The following is a 13,361-nucleotide window of genomic DNA, read 5'->3' on the forward strand; positions in this document are numbered from 1 at the left end:
GAAGAAAGATTCAGCGCCCAGGCTGGGGTGTTAAAGATATCGGCGCCCAGCTCTAGGCGTTGAAAATGATTTCTGGGCAGAACTTTGACAGTATTTTTTCTTTCGCTTTTGCTTCGGAACGATGTAGACTGTGTAACGGGCGCTTTATAGGGCGAGCGTTATGTGCAGTGGTTTGATCGGAGTTTTGGTGACTCGCGACTTTCAGTTACCCTTGTTAGTGGGGTGACTTTATATATTCTAAGTAGTGTTTAGAATTTAGGAGGGGTTGCAGCCATTCTAAGGTTCGTTTTACACGATTAAAGCTTAGGATTGTGCCCCTATGATGTATGTACAGCATTAGCGTCGAGAATTTGCGATAAAATCGTCATTTCGAGCATTTTTAGAGTGTTTTTATCAAGCCCCCAATTGTAGCTACGGGATTGGCTTGGTGCTATAATGCTTTGCATACGTTTTTATGCATTCATGGTGACACGGATCATGAATAGTTTGAACCAGACTCGTTTAGTGCGAGGTATGTTCGAGTAGTGATTTGCTTACTTCTCTTGTAAATGTCGTATTGTGCGACATTGCCATGGCCAAGGTAGTCACATGTTGAAGTGTGCCTTGACCAAAAGCTAGGTGCCTTTCTTTACCCATAATCATATTTAGAAACCTTTTGACTCACTTGCAATATTGAGATAAACGCATACTTAGCTTAGGATTGTGCCCCTATGATGTATGTATAGCATTAGCGTCGAGAATTTGCGATAAAATCGTCATTTCGAGCATTTTTAGAGTGTTTTTATCAAGCCCCCAATTGTAGCTACGGGATTGGCTTGGTGCTATAATGCTTTGCATACGTTTTTATGCATTCATGGTGACACGGATCATGAATAGTTTGAACCAGACTCGTTTAGTGCGAGGTATGTTCGAGTAGTGATTTGCTTACTTCTCTTGTAAATGTCGTATTGTGCGACATTGCCATGGTCAAGGTAGTCACATGTTGAAGTGTGCCTTGACCAAAAGCTAGGTGCCTTTCTTTACCCATAATCATATTTAGAAACCTTTTGACTCACTTGCAATATTGAGATAAACGCATACTTAGCTTAAACCAACGACACTTTATTATGTTCGAAGAAGTCTTTTGAAAATTATTTGAAAATTATTTAAAATCCGAATCCGACTGTGTACAGTCCAAGGTGTCCTAAGTAAGTTGACTTATAGAAGGGTTCGTACAGGATTACATAAGTGAATCAAAATACTGTTACGGTTTTTGGAATGCTGTCTAAGGATTTGCTGGAAGCCAGGGTGCAGGCGTCAAGATATTACTTGTGCCCGTGCGGCACGTGCTTTGGGCTTTTTAGGGCCATCTTTTCCAGAATTGCGGGAATATAAACCGTTTTCAAATTGACTTAGATTTACTTGGTGTATGTCCGTACAAAAGGTCAAGGTATACCTAGTTCTCTCCCTAGCTCTTTCATTTCAATTTTTAGCCCCCAGTTGCTATCATGTCTTCTCATTAATGATGCTTTTAGATTTCGATTTTAGATGCCCGTGTCATATGTCTGAGTAGGGTGAGCCTTGGTTAAGTGCCAAGTCCTATTAACAATGTCTGATTTTTTCCAAAGGGGATTAGCAAGCATTTGAATTACTATGAACGGGTGCCCTGAGTTCGAAGGAACGATGGGGCGATGCCGTAGAACAATCCTCTTTATTGCAAGCTTACTGCCCTTACTACTTGTTGGCGATCATGACTGTGTCTAGTGGTGAAAGAAAGTCTTTAAGTGAGTTATTTTGCTTTTAGGGAGGGTCAAGTCGAGTACTTTAGAGGTCATGGACGCTTGCACTAGCCCCCCATTCAATTGAGGCAAAGCGATCTTTTGAGTCTTGGCTAAGTACCTAGGAGTGTGAGAGCTCCTTCTGGCAAGGGTACGTGCCCTTATTATTTTTCGATGTGTGCTCATTAATTTTGGCATCTTGATGACTTGGATTCTTCCTTTGACCTAAAATTTTCTTTCGACTTGGATTGCAAGTAATTAAATTTCAATAAGGGACTTCTATTTTTTTATTCTTGTTTTTCTATAGGCTTTAATATTTTTGCAAATTGGTTGGACCGAATCATGGATTGCCTACGTATCCGCCTTAAATAATTTTAATTTGGAATCAGGTCTTGCGTAGTTCTTAGCCTAGAAAATGGTTTCTTAGAATGCCGAATTTGATAAGTATGTTCTGAGGTGGAAACATATCATTTGAAACGGTAGAATAAGTGAAGTTTATTATTATTTTAATCTACTGCTTTGCCGTAAGCCAAAAATTTGTTTTATATATATTTTTTGAGTACATGTATTTCTTTGGTGGTACGTATATCTGAATGCGTGTTGTACCCCTCCAAGTGTTCGTTATTTTTCCGTGCATGTGCGGATAAAATGACGAGCACTTCTGGACAAATTTTAGCAAGCAGAGAGATTCAGCGCCCAGGCAGGGGCGCTAAAGATTTCGGCGCCCAGCTCTGGGCGCTGAAAATGACTCCTGGGACGGATTCTTTTTTGGTGCGCTAAATGCTTCGTTTTTCTTTTTTTAGATTTTTAGAGGCGCTTTTGCAAAGTTTCTTTTTTATCATTCACATTTTATTATTTTTTTGCAATTTTCATTTGTTTCCTTTTTTTGTGTTTGTGACTCAAGACGGCTTGAAAGATGGGTTGAATGAGATAGGATAATTTGTATAGGTATTGGTCAAGCATGAGGATTACATCAACCAAGGCCAATGAATAGCATGGGGATGGCTCAAGGGTATATCAACAGGATGTATCCAAATAAGTTATATGGTCCTTGTGCTAATGGTGGTGTAAGAGCAGGTTTTGGAAATAATGGGTATGACGCACGTGTCAATGGCCGTACGTGGTTTGCGGTTGACAACGAGTTCAAAAACAAGAGTTGAGGTAATGGTTTCTTAGGTTATGGCAATGAGAACATGGACGGGTTAAATGAGTTGCACAGGGACCCCAGAGCGAAGGCGTCTAAGAGCATAAGGATTGGAAAGGGTAGACATCGTAGAATTTTATGATTTGGATTGGTTGACTCAATTCTTTTCCTTCGTTTACTTGGGTAAATTCCGCACTTTGGGAGGTACGGGCTAAGTATTTCATGGCTCGCTCTTTTCCCTTTTCTCTTTCTTTTTAATATTTCATGGTTTGCTCTTTTCGCTCTCCCTTTTCTCTTTCTATTATTTTTCTTTTTCGCTCGGGTTTTCCCCCCTTTTTATTTAGGCTAAAAGGTAGATGGTTGTGGTCTTTGAGTCACGAGGCGAGACTGAATGAGCCTCGTTTGGTAGGCCTATAGTGGACCCTTAATTTTGGTAGGCCTATAGTGGACCTTTAATTTTAGTAGGCCTAGGGTGGACCTTTTAAATTGTCTTACTTTGCAAGCGTATTTAGTCGTTTCTTAAAATATGCAAATAGCGTAGATTCAAAATGTTGTTTTTACCTTATTGAATTTTAACGAAAGAATTACATCGAAAGTAATTTTTGTTTCTTTTCAGATTCTAGTTTCTGGGATTTAATTGGAAGTTGTGATTTAGACTCAAACTTTCATTAATCTTTCTGATTATAACCCGTGTATGAATACAAGGAGGTGGCCTAGACTCAAAATAATGACGTGGCGTAAGCCTATAATACTTGACCAAGCAACTCTCAGACTTAGGCTAATTGGACCATAACTTTCGTTGGTTGACACTTTAGATTTTAACCCTTGGGTGTTCATTTGTTATGCGCCATTTTGCTTAATGTTGGCAAGGTAGTCAGTTGGGGAGATCGAATTTTTATTTTTGCAAGACTAGAATCATTAGTGCGGCTTCTCTCTTAGTGTGTATTGCTTTACCCCAATGGTAGCCTTATGGTATGCCGATTTGGGTATTCTCATGGTTGGTCATGTTGCATTCATGGAAAATCTTTTAGTCCGTACTTAGTAGTATTTCAAGGAACGAGTGACTCGAGAGGACTATGATAGTCGTGACCCAATGTGATTATAAGCCTTGAGGCCATTAATTTTTTTCTTTGCCAATGGTGTTGATACCTTAGGTTCACTTTGGGGGTTGTGCGACTATGTGGGAATGATTTTCAGAATGTGACTGTTTCCATTTTGCAAAGACTATAATATATTCTTTTATTGGTGAGAGAGAGTATTGAGGCCGTAGACTCTTAGCAAGGGATGAAAATTACATATGGGTGCTTATTGATTTAAATGTCAGGAAGGGAGACTCAATATGATTTAACCTTTTAACTTGCAGAACGACACCAAGCGTTAGGACCGATTCTATGGATAAGACAACTAAGACTTAGGATTTGGATTGTATTTTGGCATAGCCTAGTCTAGACTCGGATTTATTTGAACATTTATTTTTTTCTTGAAAACTTTATTCGAACATTATTTTTTGAATATTTTGCCCATGTGACATTCAAGGTTGTTTAATTAGCATGTTCGGTTTTGGTGCCGAGTATTGTCGTCGTAGGAGGCCTAACAACGACACAAAGAGTTTTTTATTTTTTACAAGTCGCTTTTAGAATCGAGTGCTTTTTCATACGCCCTCGTAGCAATTGTTTTTACGAAAAGTTTTTTTTTTGCTACGTATATTTTTTTATGCGCGGGCACCGAGGCTGCTGTGCTTGACCAAAGGCCAGGCAGCAACTTCAGCGCCTAGCAGTGGGCGTGAGAAATATTGGCGCCCAGCCAGGGGCATTGAAAATGCGTCCCTGACTGGTACTCGTTTTCTGTTCGCGTATATTCTTTTGTTTTATGCGACTTAATTTTGCGTGCTTGCCTAATAACGTCCTTTACGCGTTGTGCAGCGTTTGTGGGATTCGTTACAGGCCATCCCGAGCGTCGCTTGTTTTTGTGGCGATCGTTCGGGCTTGCGGAACACGTGTTTCGGTATAACTCTTTGGCTAATTGGTTTATGAATGTTTGGGCAACTTTTAAGGTCGTTGGTTTTCTAGCATTATTTGTCTAGCATTATTCGTACACACAATCATAACATAGTCACATAGTTCGCTACACATAACTACATTACAATCATGGATTTGAAAATTAAATATGTCACGTAGTTTATGATAGGCTTCTATGGGTAGTATTTGCGCCTGGCTTGGTACCGCTTCTATCGTAGATCCAACACATGCCCCGGTCGAGGTAGTGTCTTCAACAGACGAATTTCGCTCAAGAGGCCAACCCGCAAGTGCAAGCCAAGGGGGCATGCAGGCGAGAGGGACCTAATGAGCGAGCGATTGGGTTCGGGATAGGTGTACTACCTGCACAAGTACCGAGTGGGAAACATGCGCGGCGTATGCACCCCCCAATTGGCGAAAAAAGGTATCCTTAATCCCAACTCCCGAGGGAGCCGAGATTCGTTATGATGTTCTGCCCGTTCACATTAATATGCTGATTTTCAGGTCGTCCCAACTTGATGGGGAAATAAACGCGGGGTAGGATCGTTTCACCCTTCGGCTATTTTGATTACCTACAAGCACGAGTATTTCCTTCACTATCCCCAGTGGAGTCGCCACTATGAGGGGGTCGAAAAAGCGCGAGGCTAATGCGTGACCTTGTCCCTCGTGGGTGTGACGATTCTTTTTATTCAATCAAGTGTAATTGGATTTCCTGTGAGTATACACCCAATTGACTAGTAATATAGGAGTCGTCATTCAGTTTTTAACAACAATGAGAAAAACTGACAAAACCCGGTTATCGTGACATAAAGGGAGTGCAATTATGTTTGACCACGACGGCCGTAGGTTCCCTTGTGATCCCTGGTGTGGGGATCTCTCAATATACACCCGCAAGGTAGAGATTGAGGGTTCGGGGGACTGTAACTACCGAGAGGAGTAATTCGCTCGTCGATAACTCCAGAGGCAGGATATCCTTACTAGCTCAGCATAAATAATTGAAGGGACATGCGTTAACTATTAAACTAATCTGAGTTGATTTTAGCAATATGCAACATATAATACTAATTCGATCGTGATTATCTGATTTAAATAACATTAAGGGACCTAGCATGATAATCCGATTTCCCAAAAATATTATATTTGTTAGGCGTGATAGAACAATCATATTAGGTTAGTTTAAAAGTTCATAAAAAGGGCGAGGAAAGCAGTTAAATCATCGAAAAGGGACACGTTATGACGCACCCTTGAGAGGTGCGTCACGGTTCTCAGAAAACTAACCACTTTGACTTTGCTATTTCTCCTTTTTATTTAACGAATCTCAATTATGGGACAGGATACATTCTGTTCGATTTATGGATACGAAGATGCCATCAATAAGCTCCATAGTCAGTAACATGTTGTTTGATACGAAGAAAGATATCTCATATCATGCTAAGAATAGTTCCAGGGAATGATGAGTATGGCTTCAAATGAAACAAGAGGAGAAGATAAGGAAGATAAGAACAGATAGTAAAGAAACTGGTTTCCTAGTAGGAAAAGTGTAGATTGACTTATATTTCTCTGCATATGTTTATATATAGGTTAAGTATCGGTAATTAGTTAATGTCTGGGACTCTAGAAATATTTAACTTACGTTTAAACACATAATAACAAACCTTAAGCATCTCTTTACAAAGAATTAAGCACTTGAAGCTTTAGGGAGTATAAAGTAACTTAACAAGAATATATCCCAAGGCAGAGGAAAAGAAATATATCTGGCCAATATATACTACCTCGTGAGATGAAACAAACGCTCCATAAAGTAGTTCAAGCAAAGAAATTATCAAAATTTGGCTTCAATACATACCCTTGAACAATAGTAGCCTTTCGTCCAGTCTTCCCCCTCTCCTAGAAATCTTCCTCTATTGGCCTACTGGCCTTACTGTTGTGCACATGTGCTTTTGAATCTCCAACTGCTTAAACAATACAGCCTCCGATCAATTCAACAAAGATAGACACACAAAAGATTGCCTCTTTTCAAGAACTAAACCAACCCCCCTACTGATGCATCAATTTTCAGATGGAGTTTCAAATGGAATCCCTATTGTAATTTGTCGGCATAATCAGATGTCAAAGCACCTACTTTGATTTTTAAAAAAAACTTTAGATTATGTTCAAGAGTTTGTCTTTCCTATCTGATTAGGGTATAAACGAAAAAAATCCAAGCAAGAGAGGTAAGGTATATAGAACCCATATATTCAATCTCATTTTCTTATTTGTCATAGATTCATCCTAAATTGTTCTCCATAGGTCCAGGGACAAAGAAGGATTGGAAAAATAAGGTCGGAGTTGCGCTAATCCTGGAGGACGATCGCATTCTGTTCTACTGCACCGGAAAGTAGCGTGGAAACGTCTTTTAGGACAGTGGGTGTTCATGACGCAACAATTGTTCATCTATCCGTTCATCACATCAGATAAGTTTGTTCTAATTTTTGTATTATCACAACACTCTATTCCCTTCCTAAAAGCAGATCATGGAGGAATTAGAACAGTTCCCGTACTTAACCGTAATCTTTTATATTACAAGCCATTTTATATTCTTCTTATTTTTTCAGGAAAAAAGGTAACAATTTATTGCAAAAATAAATAAAAATAACGTAAAACCCCCTTTCTGGGTATTACTGATTTATTGGCATGATTCCTATATTACAACAATGCTCAAAAAATGTAATCAACATCATATACACCAAATCTACAAAGCAAACTATTTTTGCTTTTGAACTGAAGACAAGGAAAACAACTAACTGTCGCATTTGAACTATTGTATGCTTGTATAACAAGGTTTCAACGACCCGAACACCCGACCCATGATAGTGCCACAAGATCCTACTTGTTTAAGCAATACTTACAGGCACTTCACTCAGAGGTTGCCACAAAATGATTGCATCCAACCCATTTGGACAGAAATGCTTGGTCCTATCTCGCCTGCGAAAAAGGAACATTTATTAGGGACTGGACAAGAGAAAGAAACATTTTATTAGGGACAGGGCAAGAAAAGTAACATTTTATTAGGGACGAGGGAACCAAGAGTTTAACATATATATAATGCAACTTTGCTTATGCTCTAGTTTTGTACAATACAACTTCCATTTCCAACAAATTTAGAAAAAATAGAATTTTTGACAAGGAACAAAACAAAAATATTCATATCATAAGAATGAAAACGATGTTTTAGCACACTTCTCTTGCTATCATGAAGAGACGAGAAACATAACATCATGAACCTGAGAAAAAGCACTACACTTACCAGAAACATAATGCAAAAATATTAACATCAAAACTCTAAACTTCCACATAGTTTCTGTTGGACCTTTTTACTTCCAGTCATGTGTTCAGCTTCCATTCATCATTATCATGACCATCAAGGAAAATACAAGCCTTGTACCATTTCCGCACATAAGAACCCAAATACAAGCATTAGCATTCTAAGACTGAGAGAACAATGAAGCTTGTTAAGAATGAATTTAAGAAAGCATTGAGTTTTAAACAATCCAATTTCACTAAAAATAATAATAAGATATCATGAATAGGAACAAGCTCCTCTCTGTCCCTTGTGAAAACAAGTTGTAATTCACTAATTAACAACACATGATGGCAAATCCTGAAAGATACTTTTACGTTTAGTTTTCTGATTCACATAGCCATGATCTAAATTCGAACCCAATCTCATATGAGTCCACTACACTGAAACCCATCTGCAAAGAAACATAATTAGAGTTTCTTGATTTGATTCAAGGTGTTGCTCAGCAAATGAAGATAGGGACGCTAATGATCACATTGGACAAAGTGATATAAAATATGATTCATAAAGGACATCAAAATACTGCTCTGTATCTTTCATAATTAGAAAATTAAGCATAGAAATCTTGATTTTGGAATAGTATGTAGCAGCAGAAAAACCATTAGCTAAAGAGATCTGATTCCTGATACGGTAATCTGATATTACTGCTGCACATCGTCATATCTCCAGGGACCTATGAGCATCTCCAGAAAAAGCAGCTACCTGGTTACAAACATTGACATGAATATCATCATAAATTCACAATATTCACAGTGGTTGACATAAAAGTGCGTATTCTTGAACAAGGCTACATTTTTAGAAACGAAATCCATAGCTTGCTCATCAAAAGCATAATTCCTTTAAGTTGACTCATAATAATTTCTTAGTGTTTCTGGTAGGTACAGGGGCCAAAACAAAGATTTTACGGTATTCCCATACAGTTTGATATACAAGGAAGAAACTCCTCTGAATGGTCCATTGTATTAGTTATTCCTGCAAGTAGGGTATGGGCGCGCTATGGAGTAAGTCTTGATTATTACAATCCTCATACAAGATATCGTAATACAACAAGGAAGCAACGAATCTTCACTAGTAGAACAAGTCTAAGCCTTGAGAAGTATAATCAGGAAAAACAAATCTACCTAACGATGAACCGCAATCCCATTTGTCGACTATACAAAGTTTATCCCCAATTAGAAACAGGAATAAAAAAAACCTAGAATAAAAATTAAAAAATCAAATTATGAAATTAAAAAAAATGTTATTAACCTGGCAAGAGTTGCAACGATCATCTTTAGTAATATCAGATGAACCTTCAACTGACTTATACCTAATTTTTTCCATTTTTTGATGTAGCGAAGTTTTTCTGTGGGAAATTAAAATGAGATTAATACACACAATAGTCCGATGGATTTCTGGGAATCAAATTCCAAAAAACCAAATAAATTGAATTACTAATCATCCCTAAAAATATTTAAATTAGATATTTGATTGAAGCAACATCAGCCATTAATCTGATAATAATAACAAGAAAATCTGAGAATTGAAGCTATGAATAAAGTACCTGCGCGTTGACGACATTAGGGTTAAGAAGAGATCTCCCAGAAGAGAGAGAATCAGATGCTACATTATTAGAAATAATGGCATTAATCAAATAGAAACATAAAATATTGAAACTTTGGAAAAAGAGGAGAGAGAGAATTGCTAAAACGTACTGACGATGGAGAGTTGTCAGATCGGGGGAAAATGGAGCCCTTCAAAACGAACACCATGGGAGATGTCCTAAAAAGCAGAGTAATTTTTTGGTAGCGCCGAGAAGAGGAGGAAAAGGGGCGAAAAAACAAAGTAATTTTTAGTATATAGAGGAAGAGGAACGCCATTGAAGAGAAGAGGAGAGAACCGATGTAACGCCCCGACTTCTAAACACCATTAATTAGGTTAATTATCTTTAATTTGCAGCGGAAACCCTAATTTAGTCGGAGCGTCACTTGCCGTATTTCCCTCGTGGAAAATCCAAGGCGACATAACCTTTTTCAATTACTAAATAAACTTTAACAATAAATACTTTTAGCATTTGGTTAATATTAGTATTAAAATTTAACTCAAATCATGAGATCAAACTTAGAGTTTAATTAATACATCCCTTTATTACTAATGACATAATTGTCTCTACTAAACATCGATCGTGAATTTGATGGTTGCATCCTCACTCTAAGGCATCCCATGATCTTCTTCGTACCTAAAACAAAAGCAACATCGTGAGCCGAGGCCCAGTAACATACTACCCTAACAGCGTAAACTCACTTCAATTCGTTTTATTTACTTTGCAATCAGGGAGAATAGAACATAGTAAAACATTTTCATAAATGCAATAAAACATCATTTATAATTTGAAACTTTGATAGTTCCCATTATCTTTCTTAAAATCTTCTTTTTGCTTGGTAACTGACAAGTTAGCCTTGCGGGACGTCTCCCACCTTGCGATAGTCCTCAAGGAGCACTCTCCCTTGTTGGACATACGCCCGTACCTAAATAGTTTCTCTTTTAGCTTGCGGTAACCCTCAAGGAGCACTCTCCCTTGTTGGGTGTCCCGCGGTACGGCGGTACGTGCACGACCTAGAAATAGTAACCCCACTAACTGCCAGAACCGGTTACACTTTTATTTATCATGTTTCGTATCTTATTCGTAACTCATAAACATCATTCTTATAAAATCATTCACAAACACATTTAAATATCATCATTCATAAAACACACTTATAAACATATTTCATATCCCACAATCCTATAAAAACATATAATTATAAACATATTTCATAATCTCATAAAACACATTTTATAAGGGGATTATGGGTGTTAGCAATAGATGTTACCTCAACCGTAGTTTATATTCCCTGCTCGATGGATCGTTCTTCCTGAGCTCCGAGTTTGATTTCTTTCACAATATTAAATCATTCAATTAGTTATTAAACGATTAATACTTTAAAATTAATACTTTATATTAAGTTTATAAATAATTGAATTTACGAATTATAATTTCATAGTGTTAACGAAAATGTTATTTTTAATCAAAAATTTCAATCTAAATTCATATTCCATAAATCGATTTTATACGAATATCATTTAAACCAAAACTCTGTCGAAATATATAATAATATTATCATTAAGAATTTATTTAATTGAAATGTTTAAGTAACCGTTTTATTTTTACAAGATAATTAGATTGGTAAATAATTGGGCAAAATAACAAACTCACTTTGGAAATTTGGGCCAAGGGAATTGGGCCTCTGCTTAATAAATAAAGGAAAACAAAGTTCCAAATGGAACTTGTTTCCCGTAAGGCGCAGAGGAGCCGCGAAGGAACAGGGGACGGACGAAGAGGAAGGGCAGAGAGAAGGGAGGTGGCGACTGAAGCCTGGGCGGCACGGTGGCGCTAAAGCGCGCCGGTGATGGTGATTGCGGTGCGGCGGAACAAAAAGGAAGGGGACGAGGGTGGTCGAGTAAAACAGGGGAAAACAGGGGATTTGTGCGGTGCTGCGGTGGTTCCGGGGGTGTCTGAGGTGGCTCGACGATGAGGGTGGGAGCGGGGATTTATTTAGGAGGTGTGAGCGGCCGGAAGTGGTGGTGGCTGCGTGGCTGGGCAGTGTGGCAGAGGCGAAGAACGAGGGAGGCAGAGGTGTGCGAACAGGGGAGGGATGTGGGGGTGTTTGCGGTGGCCACAAGGTGGCGTTGGTGGTTGTTTTGGCTTGAATTTCCAGTCTAATTAAGAGGCTATTTATAGCAATAAGGGGTGTCCATTGATGTATGCAGTGAGCTCATGTTCAAGTTTTTGAATTGACAAATGTAAAGAAGAGATCAAGAGTGTAGTGACTAAGGCTTTGCATTACTGATAAGTGTCCACCTTCATTGATGACTCAGGCAAGATGAAAAGTAGTGGTGACATTTGGAAAGCAAACTTTGACTTCCATGGCAAAAGTGGCGTGAAGGAGAAGGAGGAGGGAGGAAGAAAGAAACTGATTTTTGGTTTCTCAAAAAAAAAAGGGTACTTTGGTAATTGCAAACTATTAGGAAAATTTCTGAATTTTACTCCTCTAATTGAACTTAAATCAAAAATAATTACAACCTTTAATAAAATAAAATAAAATTATGAAATCAAAATAATAATATTCTTACCATTAAAATATTTAAATTTCCAAGTCAAAGTAGTTAAATTGAAAGTCAAAAAGTAAGATTTAAAACGGTTTTGCGCTAATAAACATAATTAATCGAGTTTTAAAAATTCGGGGTATTACATCCTTACCCCCTTAGAAAAAGTTTCGTCCTCGAAACTTGAAAATTTGGTTATATAAAATGATTGTTGAAAGTTGAAAACATTTGAATAAAAGTGCGATATTTTATTTAAAACCAAGATCTCACAATTTCATTCCAATTCCGACATTGTCTAGCCTTCATTCCGCCATCTTCTTTAATGACTCCGCTTCAACTCAAGACCTAGAATCGAAGAGTAAAGAATACAAAAGGGGCAAAATTATATGTTGGTCTTAATCGTCATTAAGGTCAATTATATTCCGCCATCGTCTTTTGTATCTTTACTTTACTTCATAAAATAGGATCGAGGAGCAAAGAAAAAAAAAAAAGGGCAAACTTGTTAGCGTAGACTAGGCTCCCAATTTTCTTTGTGAGATCCCGTTTGAAATTTTATTTTATTTTATTTTATTTTATTTTTCTACCAAAAGTAGTAATGTTTTTAATATAATTCTGAAGATAGATATAATGACAATAAATATTTACCTAACAATTATAATAGTCAAATAATTTGTAAAAGTCATTTGTTATAATAATCTCGTATTCTGAGCTCAGGAGAACTTCCATCGAAGACGACTTTCATACGTAACGATTAGTTATTACTAATACAATCATGTCAGTATAAACATAATCCATAAAGCATATCTTAAACACATAATTCTTTAATTGAAAATTTCATACATAAGCATAACATTCATATAACTAATGTTGGTAATACATCTTAGTTTGATACTTGATTAGCGCATATTACTTTCAAAATTTCCATCATTCAGTTTAGACTATATTTTTTTTTTTTTTTTTTTTTTTTTCTAGATGTTTGA

Source organism: Spinacia oleracea, chromosome 2, assembly GCF_020520425.1.
Source record: "Spinacia oleracea cultivar Varoflay chromosome 2, BTI_SOV_V1, whole genome shotgun sequence".
NCBI lineage: Eukaryota > Viridiplantae > Streptophyta > Magnoliopsida > Caryophyllales > Amaranthaceae > Spinacia > Spinacia oleracea.